General features: G+C 41.7%; 1 pseudogene; it reads left to right on the top strand.

Annotated features, from left to right (window-relative positions):
- The first annotated feature begins 6,227 nt into the window (after positions 1 to 6,227).
- On the top strand, positions 6,228 to 7,079 carry LOC115318496 (annotated as a pseudogene).
- Positions 7,080 to 15,619: the final 8,540 nt, after the last annotated feature.

Here is a 15,619-nt window from a genome sequence, read left to right as displayed (position 1 = left end):
AAACGCGATCAAAAGCTTTCGCGAAATCTAGAAATATTTTTCCAGGCTTGAATCAATGGTAGCCGCAATTTCGTGTATCGTGTGACCTAATAGACCCTTTGCCAAAATCTCAAAAGCCCACGCGCGCCGCGCAACGACTAATAATGGGGATTCTCAGTACACCTCTCCTCCCGCTGCCACGTGACCACGTGGCATACACCAGCAGGCGCAGGTTACGCGGCAACAACTTTCGAGCAGCCAAATCGGGCGAGCGATGAGCCTACGGCCGCCCCTTCCTCATCCCTTTCCTTTGTAGCGCCTCTGTCGTCTGCTGCACCAACGCTTTGTCGAACCTGGTCGAAAGCTGCGTGGTTGCGGTGGAAAATAAGTGGATTCGGTGACACTTCAATACGTGAAGGTAAGTTACATCGAATAACGTATTCAAATAAGTTCACCTGTCGCGATGCCCTTACGCCGCTAACGGCGTGCGACTCGGCGGGTCGGCGGGATGGCGGATGGGTGCAACGGCTGCTGGCGGTACTGCACGGACATGAGCGCAGTCGCAGAGGCGCAAGGAGAAAGCGCGTGATCTGCACCGAGGGTTCCCGAAATTCCCTACCGTCGTGGCGCAGTAAGTTTTGCAACAAGTGTATTGAGTTACTGTGGACATCCTTCGTCTGAACCTATGCTGTTCATCCCAAAACAATTTACGATTCTCGAAGATACAATCAGATGCAAAAAAAAAAAAATTAGGCGTTTACAAATCTCTGTAACGCGAAATTAGAGCGCAGCTTTTGAACAGGAGGAGGGGAGGTTACGGAGGGGAGGATATGCTCCTCCTCGGTACCCTCTCCTGCTATCCTCCTCCTCCTCCCGTCATCCTCTGTTCTCCTCGTCCTCTCCCCTCCTCCTGTCCTCGTCCTCGTTTCCCCTTCTCCTATCCTCCTCTTCCTCCTTTCCTCCTCCTCCCCCTTAATTTCATTCCACTCTCTCCTACCTTTCCCTCTTCCTCCATACCCTCCCCTCCTCCTCCTTCGTACCTTTCCCTCCTCCTCCATCCCCTCCCCTCCTCCTCCTCCTGCGTACCCTCCCCTCCTCCTCCTCCATACCCACTCCTCCTACCAGCTTCCCACATATATTTAGGTGAAAAAATGACGCCACGTGACCTCAACACCAATTCAATTTCCCCGCTGAATTTAGCGGGGAAAATAACATCTCATATTTTAGTGTCATGTCAACTACGCACAAATTCACTTTCTCCGCTAGAGCTAACGGGAAAATTGATGTCACATGACCTCAACAGCAATTCAATTCCCCGCTAAATTTAGTGAGGAATTGAACTGGTGTTGGGAGGTCTCGTGACGTCAATTTTCTCGCTAAATTTAGCACGGTTACGACGACACCGACGGCTACGGCGACGCCGACGCCGATGTCGCGAAATACGGAAATGGGCGCCTGAGAGCTGCGCTCTAAAATTAAGTGTTTAGGTACTTTACTAGACGTTGTCAAAAAAGAAGTAGTTCTGTAATATACAATGTCATTTCTTTTCCTCAGGCTTTCCTCAGGTTCAAAATTCATTCATCTTGCCACCTCCTCGCATACCACCCCGCATTGATAACAAAGCAGAAGTTGGCCTTCCTTTCACTCAGAATACAGCAATCCTTAAATCGTTTTTCCCGACGACCAGAAATGGGCAGTATTTCGAATACTTTGTGTATTTTGCATTAGTGTTTAATTACAAATTGGGTAATGTATTTGACGTGTGTATTTAAATACTAAAACGTGGGTATTTCAAATGCAATTGTAATTAAATACAATTTTGTGGGCGAAAATGCGTCCCTCAAATTTTTTGGCACTGTCCAGAGCAGGAAGAAAACTACATTCTGCACCAAATGCAGTGTCTCTCAATGAAGCACAGGCGTTTAGTCACTTTGTAATTACGGGGCTAGTCCAGGGCAAGAATAATGACGAAATCGCCGTTCACAGGCAGACTGGCTAAATAAGTGCCTGTGAAAACTTGTGGTGCTTTCCAGCCTGATTTCAATCTATATTTTTGCCTGGAACATTCTAAATGCGCGGGTCGTCCAGATTTTCGTAACTGGTGCGAGTTCCAACAATAAAAAATTCTCTAGCTAGGGCTGCGCGTCTTGGTCGTCTCGGGTCTTTGTCGGTCTATACCAAAATGTAATCGAAAAAAAAAAAAAACTGCTTGAAGCTCTGTATTTTTTTCACCTATTACGTCCAAGCTGATTAAATTTTTTGTGATTATATTTCTATTACTTTACTAGAGCCTCGCACACTAACTCCCGAGTGTGCGATGCAAAATTAAAATGAGATACCCAGAAACCCGTTGCAGGTGCCGTGAAGTCGCTGACGCAAATTTTGAGGAATGTATTTTGAAAAGTATTTGGAGGAGACCAAATACATTTGGTTGTATTTGTATCTTGTACTTAAATGTTTTTTAGAATTGTAATTATATTTGTAATTAAATACATTTATGTTTTGTATTTGTATTTCGATACATATTTGCATGTATTTTGCCCATCCCTGCCGGCGATATCTGTGGACTGGAACCGCTTGGCCGAAGCTATCGTCTCTGTTCAAGACATTGATTCTTTCCGCCAAATGTTAACCTGGCTATTTTTTTAACCTACTCGCATATGTAATACCCTGAGTCAGGGTTCTTAAGGCATTTAAACAAATAAATAAATAAATACAGCGACCGTCGCCTTATTTAAATATAGGTAGTACTCTGACACTTTTCCATTCGTCGGGTCCTGTGCCTGTGCAGTGACAGTAAATCAAGTGCAGGAACTTAGCTGACCATTCGGCGTACCTAAGGAGAATAAGGTTTGGTCTATTATCACTGCCGCAACTCGTACTGATATAACCTGCATAGAAGTGACCTATACACTAATTTAGTTTCCACGCCATATTTTGCAGGAAAATTTATGTCCCAAGATGTAAACACCAATTCAATTTCCCAGCTAAATTTGCCGGGTGAATTGACATCACGTGAAATACACAAGAATTCAGTTTCCCCGCTAAATCTGACGGGAAAATAGGTGTCACGTGACCTGTACACTGTAGCGGAGTGGACACTGACCCATATGGCAGGATAAAGGCACTTTACTTTTGGGCCCGAGAACCGCACTGCGAAGACCGTTCTTCCTACGCACCAGGATCCGAATATCGTAATTCACGTGAGCCCAGCAGGCTCCTACGTCTCAAGTCTTTCTCGTCTTCTACGCTACTTCATGCACCAGTTCAGTTTCCCCATTAAATTTGGCGGGAAAATTGATGGCACGTGACCTATTCTCCCATTCAGTTTCCCCGCTAAATTTGGAGCGAAATTGATTTCACGTGACCCTACATACCACTTCAATTTCCCCGTTAAATATGGCGGGAAAATATATGTCACATGACCAATACAGCAATCCAGCTTCCCCGCTAAATTTGACGGGAATATTGATGTTGCGTGACCTATACACCAATTCAGTTTCCCCGCCAAATGTCGCGGGAAAATTCATGTCATGTGACCTTTCCACCAATTCCGATTTTCGGTGAAAGTTTGTTGGGAACTTGATGTCAAGTGACATGGCGTCACGTGACTTATTCACGAATTCAAATTCCTTACTAAATTTGGCGGGAAAATTGATATCACGTTAGATGACGACACGTGAACAAACATAGGCTCACCACTAAATTTAGCGGTGAAATCGAAAATTCGAATCCTTTAATGTATTCATGCGTCAGAGGACTTCGATGGTAAATATCGCTGCCAATCTTTTTGAATGGCAGCGGTTAATCGGGCACGAATAAACTAGTTGAAAGTTGCGCTGCTCCGTGTCTACTCTTGTGATTGTCCTTTGTGTCGCGCAAAAAACTTTTATTCTGTAGCATGAACAAACTATACTAACAAGTTTTAATCAATGTTTTTCTTGTACGGTTGAATCCTTCCATGTTCTAGGCAGGCCTAGAACGTAATGCGCTGTCTAAAGTTAAAGATATGATCGTTGCACCTTCCATTAAAACCGTTTTCTTTCTTTTTTTTGTATTTTTTGTTACACACCTATACACTCCCTGATAAAACTTGCCTGGATAAAAACCAAATTTCCGTTCCGTGCGGCGTTGACTGTTTTTGTGCAAAACGCCTGAAACTATTGAACTTGTTTTTATTAACTGCTGGGATGGTTTTCTTGTTCTGGGACCTCCTCCAGCGAACTATTAAAAAACATTTGTCTTTAACCCTATACGGCATAAGAATTTTTCATCTGGAAAGAGACGTAGAAACTCCTGCCAATTCATGCTCCTGGGGCTGCATGCCACATGGCGAAGTAGAATGGCTGTGAGACATGCCGGTAGTGAGGCCCAATCTGTACGTATATACTTCATGGAATCTGTCTGCGGACTAAAATTTGCATACGCCAGTTTAGAATGTGTCAAAGAAAAAACAGTGTGTGCGCAGGCGAGCTGGTGGATGTTGATCATGAAGTAAAAAACCCAAGACTGTGGTAAAAGCAGGGAAACTTGGTCGAAGAAGAAATACAGGGGAAAAGAACGTCTCAAACTTTGAGAAGTTCTCTTCCCCTGTCTTTCTTCTTCGACCAAGTTTCCCTGCTTTTACCAGTCTCGGGTTTTCTACATCATGATTAGAATGTGTGCCTGATTGGGTGTCAATTCTCAACTTATTTGATACCTTGAACAAATTTTAAATTTTATGACTCCGCGTTGGGGTCTCCTCAAAGCGCGTTTAACAGTGCGATATATTTGTTTTGTACTTGTCCACGCCGGCAATTTAAAATAAAAAAAAAAAGAAGTTATGGCGTGGCTTAGTGGTAACACGTCCGCTTCGCTCGCAGCGAACCCTTGTTTGATTCCTGAGGGCGGGAGGGGTTCTTTTTGAAGGATTTGATGCATTGACGACGAATACCCTACATTGCCAACCACAACATCAAGAACTACTACTAGGACAACTCCAGCTACTACAACATCAAAAATAACGGACGTCATTTGCATTGGTGGGAAAACCTATAACAGCTATCGCTGTAAATAAAAATTTGAAGCCATTCCACTCTGTGAAAGTGGCTGGCCAGCGAAGCTGTAGTGCACCACCACAAATAATTCACCAAATGAACACAAAATCACTTCATCAAATGTTTATTTACTGTATATATACATCATTGTGAAATGGTAGTGTTGATTTCTTTGTGATCACTATGATCTAAACGGGCTCCATTACAACTTTGGTGAGATACTTTGCTAAAGTTAAATCTATACATGACCGATGGCTCGTCATAGGCGCGTTGCTATTTGGAAGTCCTTACTATGCGTGGCGTTACCATAGAATCTGCAGAAAACAATGAAATGCTCTGCTCGGCAGCTGCTGCTTTTTTTATATGTAAAGCAGTGACGGGTCACACGACTCGAGCGGGAGAGGGCGCATTTTTCTTTGATGTATTTCCATTATCACAGGTTTCGACGTCTTTACGTATCAAAATGCGTATCGCGGTGACGAGGCGTATATGCATTTCCATATAATAGAGCGTTATTACGTGCAATAGACCCTTTCCGTAATGTAGTGCCACCTTTGGCGGAAATGGCTGTTTAACGTTTGCCGCACTAATGGCGGCAATGAACCTGTAGCTTGCAGTATTTTATCGGGCACCGTCACTTTCGCAAGTCAATGGCAAACGAGAATGTACTCGTCACTGTACAGTTCTTTCTCGATTATCTCTTTCAGTGTCGATGGCCACGAAGAGGCAACCAGTCAGAACGAAACGGCAACTCAGGCGCCTTGATAAAGATCTGTACATCAAGGGGCTTTCAAGTGAATTCTGGGCTACTAACAGATCGACTGGGGCCCGAGCTATAGAAATGAACGCTAACGCAGTCCTTGCATTCAATTCCTGCTTCGGAACGTGCTAACGCCTCGAATGTATAGGCCTCAAATCCTCAGCTTTGCAGTATCTTCAACATGTTCCTTCATCAATAAACTGAAGGCCGCCATTAGTACGGCACATATATCCTCTTTCAGATAATGATGGAAGTGATCAATACGGTCAGACTGAATTTTGTATGCGCAAATTATTACCACATGGGCGAGTGTTCTGGACTGACAAAAAATGTAATGAAGTCAATGAACGACGCAGAAATATCTGAGTGGCAATGTAACACCTGCAAGTTGTATTCCAAACGACAGACTGCGGCTCCCGAGGTATCCCAAGCGGCGTCACAGCTGACCCCAAATGACGGAAGACCAGGCAAGTTGTATTCCAAACAACAGTCTGCGGCTCCCGAGGTATCCCAAGGGGCGTCACAGCTGACCCCAATTGAGGAAAGACCAGAAAGGTTACTCAAACTGTCAAACAAAATGAACCTATCAGTGCAAAGTTGACCTCCGTCCTTAATAGGATGTCTTGCATTGAGAGGTCTCTCGAGGCGCAGACTGCGAGGACCAACCCGATGATTTTGAAAATAAAAAAATCAGAGTAAAACAATAGCAGAAATCGAGGCAGTAATGAATGATCAAAGAACAGGGCATGACGAATTGATTCTTTATTTGGATAACCACGACAAAATAATAAATGAACTACAGCGAAAAATTGGTGAACTAGAGGGAAGAATTTTACAAAGGGATGAAGAGTTTGTGGAGCTGAGGAAAGCTATCGACGATGCAGAGCTGTACCCTAGACACCAGAATATTGAAATCCATGGTATAGTTCAACAACCAAATACAGATATGAGAGTAATTAACAGAGTGGCAACCAAGCTGGACCTAGCGCCACTGACTCCGAATGACATCGGGGCTTCCCACCGGCTAAAAGGTAAAGAAGAATCACGCCTATCTTGGTAAGATTCACTGAGAGGCGTAAAAGGGACTTGCGGGTGAGAAAAAGAAGTACTCTTAGAAATGAGAACATTTATAGAAATGAAAACTTGACTCGAGTGCTGAAAGGTATGTAGCGGTCCATCAATGCTAAGAAAAAAGGGTACATGTATACTTGAATGAAGAACGGAAAAATGTATTTGTAAGACAGAAGGAGGGAGCGGCTGTGATTCAGATTGAGAGTGTACGAGACTTAATCAAAATCAGGTAATCATACAATCGTTTTTTAATCGTTCCGTGAGTGGGACGCATATACAAAAAGTTCTATGGCGGAAGTAAGTAACGCTGAACCAAAACTAAGTTTAATTTATGTAAATTTGAAAAGTATTTACAGACATTCGGGTCAGTTAATGTTACTTTTAACCTCGCGACTACCAAGTTTGGACGTCCTTATCTTGAGTGAGGTCAATGCTGATGAATCAGGTTGCACTACATTTTCCTTGCCAAGATTTCATTTTTTCTGTTTGTGCCGAGAACAAAGCAAAGGAGGAGGAATTATGGTGTACGTTAATGACCAATGCTTATCAGAAAAAATTGATGTTTCATTTGTACAAGCAGAAGTGTGTGCTGCTATTGTTCACTAAGTGAATCGTTCTTACGTTGTATGTGCTGTATACAGCCCACCCAGTTCAAATATACCTATATTTTGTGATGAATTGGACCAATCCTTACAAAAATTCAATTGCACAAGTACCTAGTTCAGGCAGGAAACTTCAATATTGATGCTCTAAATAAGAATAAATAGGGCTAACTTCGTTATCTTGATTCCCTCGCTTTTTTTGGTCTAAAAAATATAATTTAAAAATACACGAGGGAGGAATATTACGGTGACGAAAGTACCAAATCATGTATTAACCACATAGTTATAAGAATTAGTAATTTAAAAACAATATCTGGGGTCATTAAGCAAAAGGTAGTTGATTATTACATTACTGTACTCTCAATATTAAGCAAAAGTACTGCTCAAATTTTATATCCGGAAAAGGGGTGCTATTTAATAACAGTTACTAAAAAAATCTATAACTTAATGCAAAGGTTCGACTGGAATTTTTTTTATGTGAGTTCGATCACATTGTAGTTTAAGATAAACTAATGGACATGTTTCAGGATATTTATTCCAGGGATACCATATTGAAAATTCCATCAAGTTACGTAATTTGGGACACTGACTGCCAGTCATCAGCGTTGGTGGAACGTGATGGACCATCAGACGTCATCTGATGGTCCATCAGATGACGTCTGACTGCCACTGCCAAGGGAATTTCATCAACAAGGGCAGCATTTATATAAGAGTAAAGCTATACGCACTCATAAATATCGCCAAATGCCTCGATAAAACAAAATGTTCGAGAAAAAAAAAAAAAAAGCACCACCACCGATCCCGCGACCACATGCGTACAAATCGGACAGCTTAACCGCTATGCTACGCCACCTTTTTTTTTTTTTTTTTTCTTTATTTCCTGTTTACATTTTGGCGACAAAACACACGCACACACGTACACTTGAAGAATGCTCACAAAGAGGAAACATGTCAGCCACTTTGGGGCTAACACTATTGCGTTAAAATCTTTTCAGACACACTAATTCATTCAGAATTGGCAACCAATCAGGAGGTTCAGACATTGCTCGATAAACTTCCCGGATATATGCTACACTTTCTATAAAGTTTTCTCTTGCGGGGCGCGCATTAACGTCCGCATGTCGTACACTCATTCTTGTCTTCCATAGACTATGGAGGCCGAGAAGCATGAACATGTCGTAAGGGACACCATTCTCGTTCTCGACAGGTAAAAAGCGGATGCCTTGTGCAGTTAGAGGAAGGTCTTTCTTCAGCGTACGCTGAAGAACGTCCCAGTGGAATACGGCGTCCCAACATTCTATGAAGACGTGTTCAATCGACTCAGGTTTTTTACATAGGATGCAGTTTATAGACCACTGTACAAAAATGCCTTTTTCCTTCAGCCAAGGCTTGACTGGCAGGACGCCACTATGCAATTGAAAGAAAAAAGACTTCACGGATGGCTTAACTGGCATTTTTTTAACTCTCTTTAGAACATCCTGCCCATCGCCCTCGCAGTACAATGACCTGTAGAGGGGCACTGGTAACAAAACATCCACTAAATCTTTATATAGTCTTTTCCGAGTGACTGAACTGAGGTAATCTAAAGAAAAACGTACCTTTAGCATTTGAAATGAAAGAACAACTTCCCGCATAAAGCCTTGAACACTAGGGCACAATAGGTTACTGGACGAAACAACAAATTCCGGCAACGCATTTTGTAATCGCACTTGCAGCACAGTACGTAAGAATACATCACTTTGGTCACGTAAAAACATAAACCTAGACACAATCTGCCGAATAAACAGGTGGGACAATCCCAGGCCACCACTTTGAACAGCGCGAAACAAATTTGTACGAGTAGAGCGCTCCCAGACTGAACCCCAGATAAAGATTGCAAAAACTCTGTGCAACTTTTGTACGTTGAGGCGCGACATAGCGATAACCTGCAGTATATACCACACTTTTGCTACTAAAAATAAATTACATACTGTAGCACGCGCAAACATCGACAAGTCCCTGCCCTTCCAATTCTCCGCTTTTTCTCTCACTCTCTCCGTCGCTTCGTTCCACATTTGGGTGCTATCTCTGTAGTGCTCGAGTGGCACACCAAGATATTTCACGGGCAAGGACGTCCACTGAACATTCAGAAAGATATGAGGCGTTGTGTCCCAGCTGCCGTGCCAGAAACCTGCACATTTACCCCAATTAATTACACTGCCCGTATTTTTGCAAAAGGAGGAGGCAACACTAATGGCTTCACGCACGCTTTCACGGTCAACACAAAAGACAGCCACATCGTCTGCATACGAGAGAACCTTCACTTCACATGACTGTAACGTGAAGCCATGTATGTTTTCACTGTTGATTATTTTCAAACAAAAAGGTTCCAAATAGATCGCAAAGAGCAAGGGAGACAGGGGACAACCTTGCCTTACAGAAGAATTAACGTTCACACCGGCACTCAGATTTTTGTTGACTATTAGCGATGTTGTACACCCGGCGTATGCCATTTTTAAACCATCTAGAATTACAGAACCTACATTCGCATGCTCTAGAATCCGAAAAAGAACCTCATGTGACACGCGATCAAATGCCTTCTCCAGGTCTAGCTGTAACATCGCTACTCGGCGTTCAAAGGTGTCACAGCATTCAAGGACACTCCTGGCAACGTGAATATTCGTAAAAATGGTGCGGCCTTTAATACCGCATGTCTGGTGCGGCCCGACGAGACTTTTTATAACATTTTGCAATCGTCTAGCCAGGACCTTCATGAAAATTTTGTAGTCTGCTATGCTACGCCACCGTTAGACAAACTCGATTTGACTCTTCGTTTTATAGGAAATGCTTTGGCTGCAAATGCAGTTAAGCCGTCAGCATGTTATGCAAAGCACTCGTACATCACTCGCCGTACTTCAGTTCTACTCACCTGCCATGTAGAGTACTTTCGCGTCGTAGAACGATCCTTTTGTTCGCGCATCACCGGCCCAGTAGACCTGGTACACCCTGTCGTCTTCAACTACACCGCTAAAGTCCCTTACATCGTCGGAACTCACAACAGGCTGGGTCTTGTCGAGTAGAAATTCTACTAAAACATAAGACATTGTAGAGCCCGGGCAGGATCGACAGGTTGGAGCGAGCGGGCAAACAAAACGAGTCGAGAGCGATCGTTCATGAAAGCTCGGCGAAGCCTCTATGGGCGAAGCGAAGTGCGAAGTGTCGTGTTCGGCGCTTCGGCGGGCTTCTGATCAAGGTTGTCGGTCGGTTGCGTGTCCTATCTCTAACGTCAGCGGTTTTATGTGCTCACGTCCCAAGATAGTTTTCTCGTGCATAGATTACTTTTCGTATTCATAGATTTGACGAAATAGTGGTATCCGAACGAACTTTACGTCCTTTGACCGTACGTCTGTCTGCACGTCAAAGCTTTCTGACGTACAGTCAGAGACAATCGATGTACAGTCAGAATCACCACCAGGACATCCCGATGGCATTTCGCGGCGGCCGCCTGCCACCAGGAAACCATCAGAAAGCCGACAAGCGGGGTCTGACTGGAGTTTGACTGTCGGTCAGAGTAACTTGTTGTCCAAACAGACATGCTTGACGTACAGTCAGGCACAGTCAGCGGTCCACTAGAAAACATTGACTGCCAAACAGGGTTACATTGATGGAATTTTCCTTCGGGTACTAAAGAATAAATTCGAAGGAAAAAACACCTGAGAATGTTTGAATAAACGGGAAAACAATAGAATTGTGTGATCAAAATGAAGAGGTTTGGAGCAGATGTAAGCAAAATCCCGAGAACACAGAACTAAGAAATAAATTTCGTGCAATGCGCAATAAAGTGACAGCAAAAATACGTCCAGAAAAGGGAAAACATTCCTTAAATCATTTGACCTTCTCGACAAGGAACATAAAAAAGACATGAAACCTAGTAAACCAATTAATTGGTAGAACATCTAAAAATAGCGTGGATCATACAATTCAGAAAGGTTTTCCTGGATTAGATATTCAATATATTCAACGTGATCGGAATCATTTAATAAGTGTATTGTTGACTCCGTAAGAAATATAAATATTCATATTTCACTGATTGGTCACAATCCTGTCACTCCACAGGTCAGATGCTCTAGTTAGGCGTACTTACCTCAGATTACAAAGAGCGAAATTTCGAGGATTATAAATGCAATGCCAATAACTAAAACACCAGGATTTTATAATATTAGATAACGAGATATTGGGTACAATTTTGATAAATTAAAACACATTTCAGTGTAAATAATTAATGACACTTTTTATACCGGAAGAATCCCTAAGGGATTGGAGATATATATTTTAGGTTCATTGTATAAAAAGGGTAAAAAACAGAAATTGAAATGAGGTACACACCGATTTCCATTCTACCTGTATCCGCTCATATAATCGCAAAATCGGTGAAACTTACAATGACCAGTTTTCGCGGCAAATGTAATCTATTTTCTAGTACGCAATATGGTTTTCGACTGCAAAAAATATTATTACACGGTTAAAACATTTTTTGACTGTTTTAACGAAGCACTAGAAAATAATAAAATAGCCCCAGCACTTCTTACAGATTTATCGAAGGCTTTTGATGACAGTGATCATTCTCTGTTACTTGAAATTTATTCAGGTTAGGTTGCAGTGGACAGTTTTATCACTGTTTTCAGACCTACTTCAACAACAGACTATAAATGGTTAAAACCATGAATAATATAACCAGTAAAACTAAAGTCGAATGTGGTGTACCACAAGGTAGCAAGCACTCTGGGACCAATTTTATTTAATGTTTACATAAATTATTTGTGTGTTCTACCACTGCAAGGTGAGCTATTTCAGTATGCTGACGATACGGTGCTAGTTTGTTTCTAGGAAAATTACGATGGCGTTGTTTTAGTCTTCCAAAGAGATATAGATGCACTAATAAGTTGGTTAAACTCAAATGCCATTTCAGTTAATTTTACCAAAACTAAGCAACTGTGTTTCCGAAATTCTCACAAACGTGTTAATATGTCACCTAAATTTTTCCTTCATTCGACACCGTAATAACTATGCACTTGTAAACCTTTGCCATAGAGTAACTCTGTCAGATATCTAGGATTATACGCGAACGAACATTTATCATGGAACCAACATGTGTAATTTGTGACTAAAAGTCTACGTGCCGTTTCACCATATCTGAACAGGATTAGAAGCTTGTGCAGCGTAAAGATAAGACTACTGGTGTATAGATCGTTATCTGAATCTATTTTACGGTATGGAATCACTTTATATGGGCACTGTTCTAAATACAAGACGAATACAATTGACAGAATTTTAGAACACATGGTGAAATAAATTACATACGGAACTCCCTACGGAACATTAGAGTTGAAAGATAAGGCAAAGGAGCTCCAAATATTATTTTTAAAAATGTTCATAGATATTTTACGTTTATAAATTTGTTCTATGATTCTACGTTCAAGGTTCTAGTGGACAAGCCTAGGGACCTAAGGTGTAAAGAAAGGTTTAAAACCCTCAGAATTTACACACGATATGAAAAAAGATGTAGAACTTACTATATTCCCACCTTATTTATTGAGCTCACTGAGCCTTTAATAAAAATAAGTTCCATAAAAGTGCAAAACAAATTGGTGCCTTTCATTACCTCCATGAACACTGCTTTTCTTTGGTCCATGTACACCTGCCGCATAATGATTCTTATTGGTTGTGTTAATTTTGTTTTGTGCCGAACTCGGGCTCTGTTTTGATTATTGTTGGCCACATTATACTCGTTCTAGTTTCCTATCTTGCTGCATTGATATATATTTCGCTAGATTGACTGATCCAACGCACAATCAGCGTACTGCTTTTGTAGGCCAGGATTATTCATATGTATAGGTAAAGTAAATGAAAATATTATTAATATTATTATTAGTAGCTCTACTGAGGGTGATCGTCCCGTCATTGGGCGTGTTTAGTTAAAATTAGTGGCTGCACCTACTAAACGTCTCAGCGCCTTTCCCATTGCCCTCGGCTCGCTTACTGCCCGTTTCGTTTCTTTTCCTCCTTCCTAGACACTTTAAATCACCTCCTCCTCTTCTCAAGTAGGGAGTACCCCAACAGTAGTAGTCCTGATATTCTGTCACATACCAGAATCTAGCGTGGGAGCAGATTGAATGCGAGTGCTTAGTCAACTGTTTGCATGTTGCATGCAAAACATTCGTGTTGGATGGTTACAAGCAGTTCCTTCCGTTTTCTTCTTTCTTCACTCCCAGCTTTTGGTGTAGGAAACTCAGAACACCGATTGCCTTGCAAATAGTATAGAAGTTTTCTGTTTCCTGTCGTTCCCAGACACGTGGGTTTCGTATCTGGTGTGCGGGAGGAAAAATAATAAAACATTTCAACCAGAAATATGCGAGAAAATATACGTGAGGAAAAACAAAAATGTGTGACAGTCACGTATGTTTCGTCAACACCATAAAGCGGCGTGGAGAGATAAAAGCGACGTTTTACTGTGTTAAGTGCTCATGTATTTAAATTTCGTTTTGAATGCTGTTTAGAAAATTGAATCCGTTTTTTTTTTGTGGCAATGTTTTATTTTTTAACACTTACTAGGGCACCGCAGTTGTGAATCCGTGAAAATCCTAGCTGAGAAGAAACAATTAATGCTTTCACGGTGGGCAAGTTCTTCTGTTTCTTTGTAGGGGTTGTGGAGACGTCAGAACAGGAATGGGCAGTATTTCAAATACAAGTATTTGAAATACGTATTTCAAATACTTTGTGTATTTTGCATTTGTATTTAACCACAAATTGGGTAATGTATTTGACGTGTGTATTTAAATGCTAAAACGTGGGTATTTAAAATACAATTGTAATTAAGTACAATTTTGTGGGCGAAAATGCATCCCTCAAATTTATTGTCACGATAATTCTGTTTTTTATGCATGTGCTTGAAAGATATAGTCTCCATCCTTTATACGGCCATGGGCTTTTTTTCTTATTCTCCTCCGGCTTTCTTTTAAAGGCACTGTCCAGAGCAGGAAGAAAACTACGTTCTGCACCGAATGCAGTCTCTCTCAATCAAGCACAAGCCTTCAGTGACTTTGTGATTACGGTGCTAGTCCAGGGCAAGAATAGTGACGAAATCGACGTTCGCAGGCAGACTGGCTAAATAAGTACCTGTGACAACTTGCGACACTTTCCAGCCTGACTTCCATTCATATTTTTGCCTGCAATGTTCTAAATGCGCGGGTCGTCCAGATTTTCGTAACTGGTGCGAGTTGCAACAATAAAACAATTCTCTTGCTAGTGCTGCATGTCTTGGTCGTCTAGGTTCTTTGTTGGTCTATAGCAGTGTGTAATCGACAAAAAAAGCTGCATGAAGCTCTGTACTTTTTTCACCTATTGCGTCCAAGCTGATTACATTTTTTTGTGATTATATTTTTATTACGTTACTAGAGCCTCGCACACTGATTCCCGAGTGTGCGAAGCAAAATTAAAATAAGATACCAAGAAACCCGTTGCGTGTGCCCTGAAGTCGCTGACGCAAATTTTGAGGAATGTATTTGGAAAAGTATTTGGAGGAGACCAAATACATTTGGTTGTATTTGTATCTTGTATATAAATGCTTTTTTGGAAATGTAATTAGATTTGTAATTAAATACATTTTCGACGAAGTAATTTGTATTCGTATTTCGATACATATTTGCATGTATTTTGCTCATCCGTGCGTCCGAACATCGAGCACTGATTGGCTCTGATGGAAGGATAGTGGATAGATGGCAAGGCTGCTTGCTTTACTACTGTTCCGAACTGCACGGGGGCAGGGACCGTCGTCAAGCTGCTACCCAGCAGCTTTTTGTCCCAAGTTTCCTCTTGTGATGTAACGAGATGTGACACCAAATAAAACTTGATTTGATTTGACTTGGCTCAGTCAGAGCCAATCAGAGCTCCGCGTTCTGACGTAACCAAAACCCCTAGAAAGAAGCAGACGAGATTGCGCTCCGCGTAAGTTTCATAACACGAAGTTGGGCTCGGCGCTGCAATTACCGGCATGATGATACAGGCTTAAAAAAATGTTATTGACGGCGGAGAAAATCAAAATATCTGCAAGTCTTGAGCACATTTACGCAAGCGTCATATTCTGTGTCATCTGTAATGGCAGTCTCTACTTGTTAAACAATAATCTGTGGCAT

Source organism: Ixodes scapularis, unplaced genomic scaffold (assembly GCF_016920785.2).
Source record: "Ixodes scapularis isolate PalLabHiFi unplaced genomic scaffold, ASM1692078v2 PGA_scaffold11__112_contigs__length_91849675, whole genome shotgun sequence".
Classification (NCBI taxonomy): domain Eukaryota; kingdom Metazoa; phylum Arthropoda; class Arachnida; order Ixodida; family Ixodidae; genus Ixodes; species Ixodes scapularis.
This window is presented reverse-complemented; position numbering and strand designations above follow the sequence as displayed.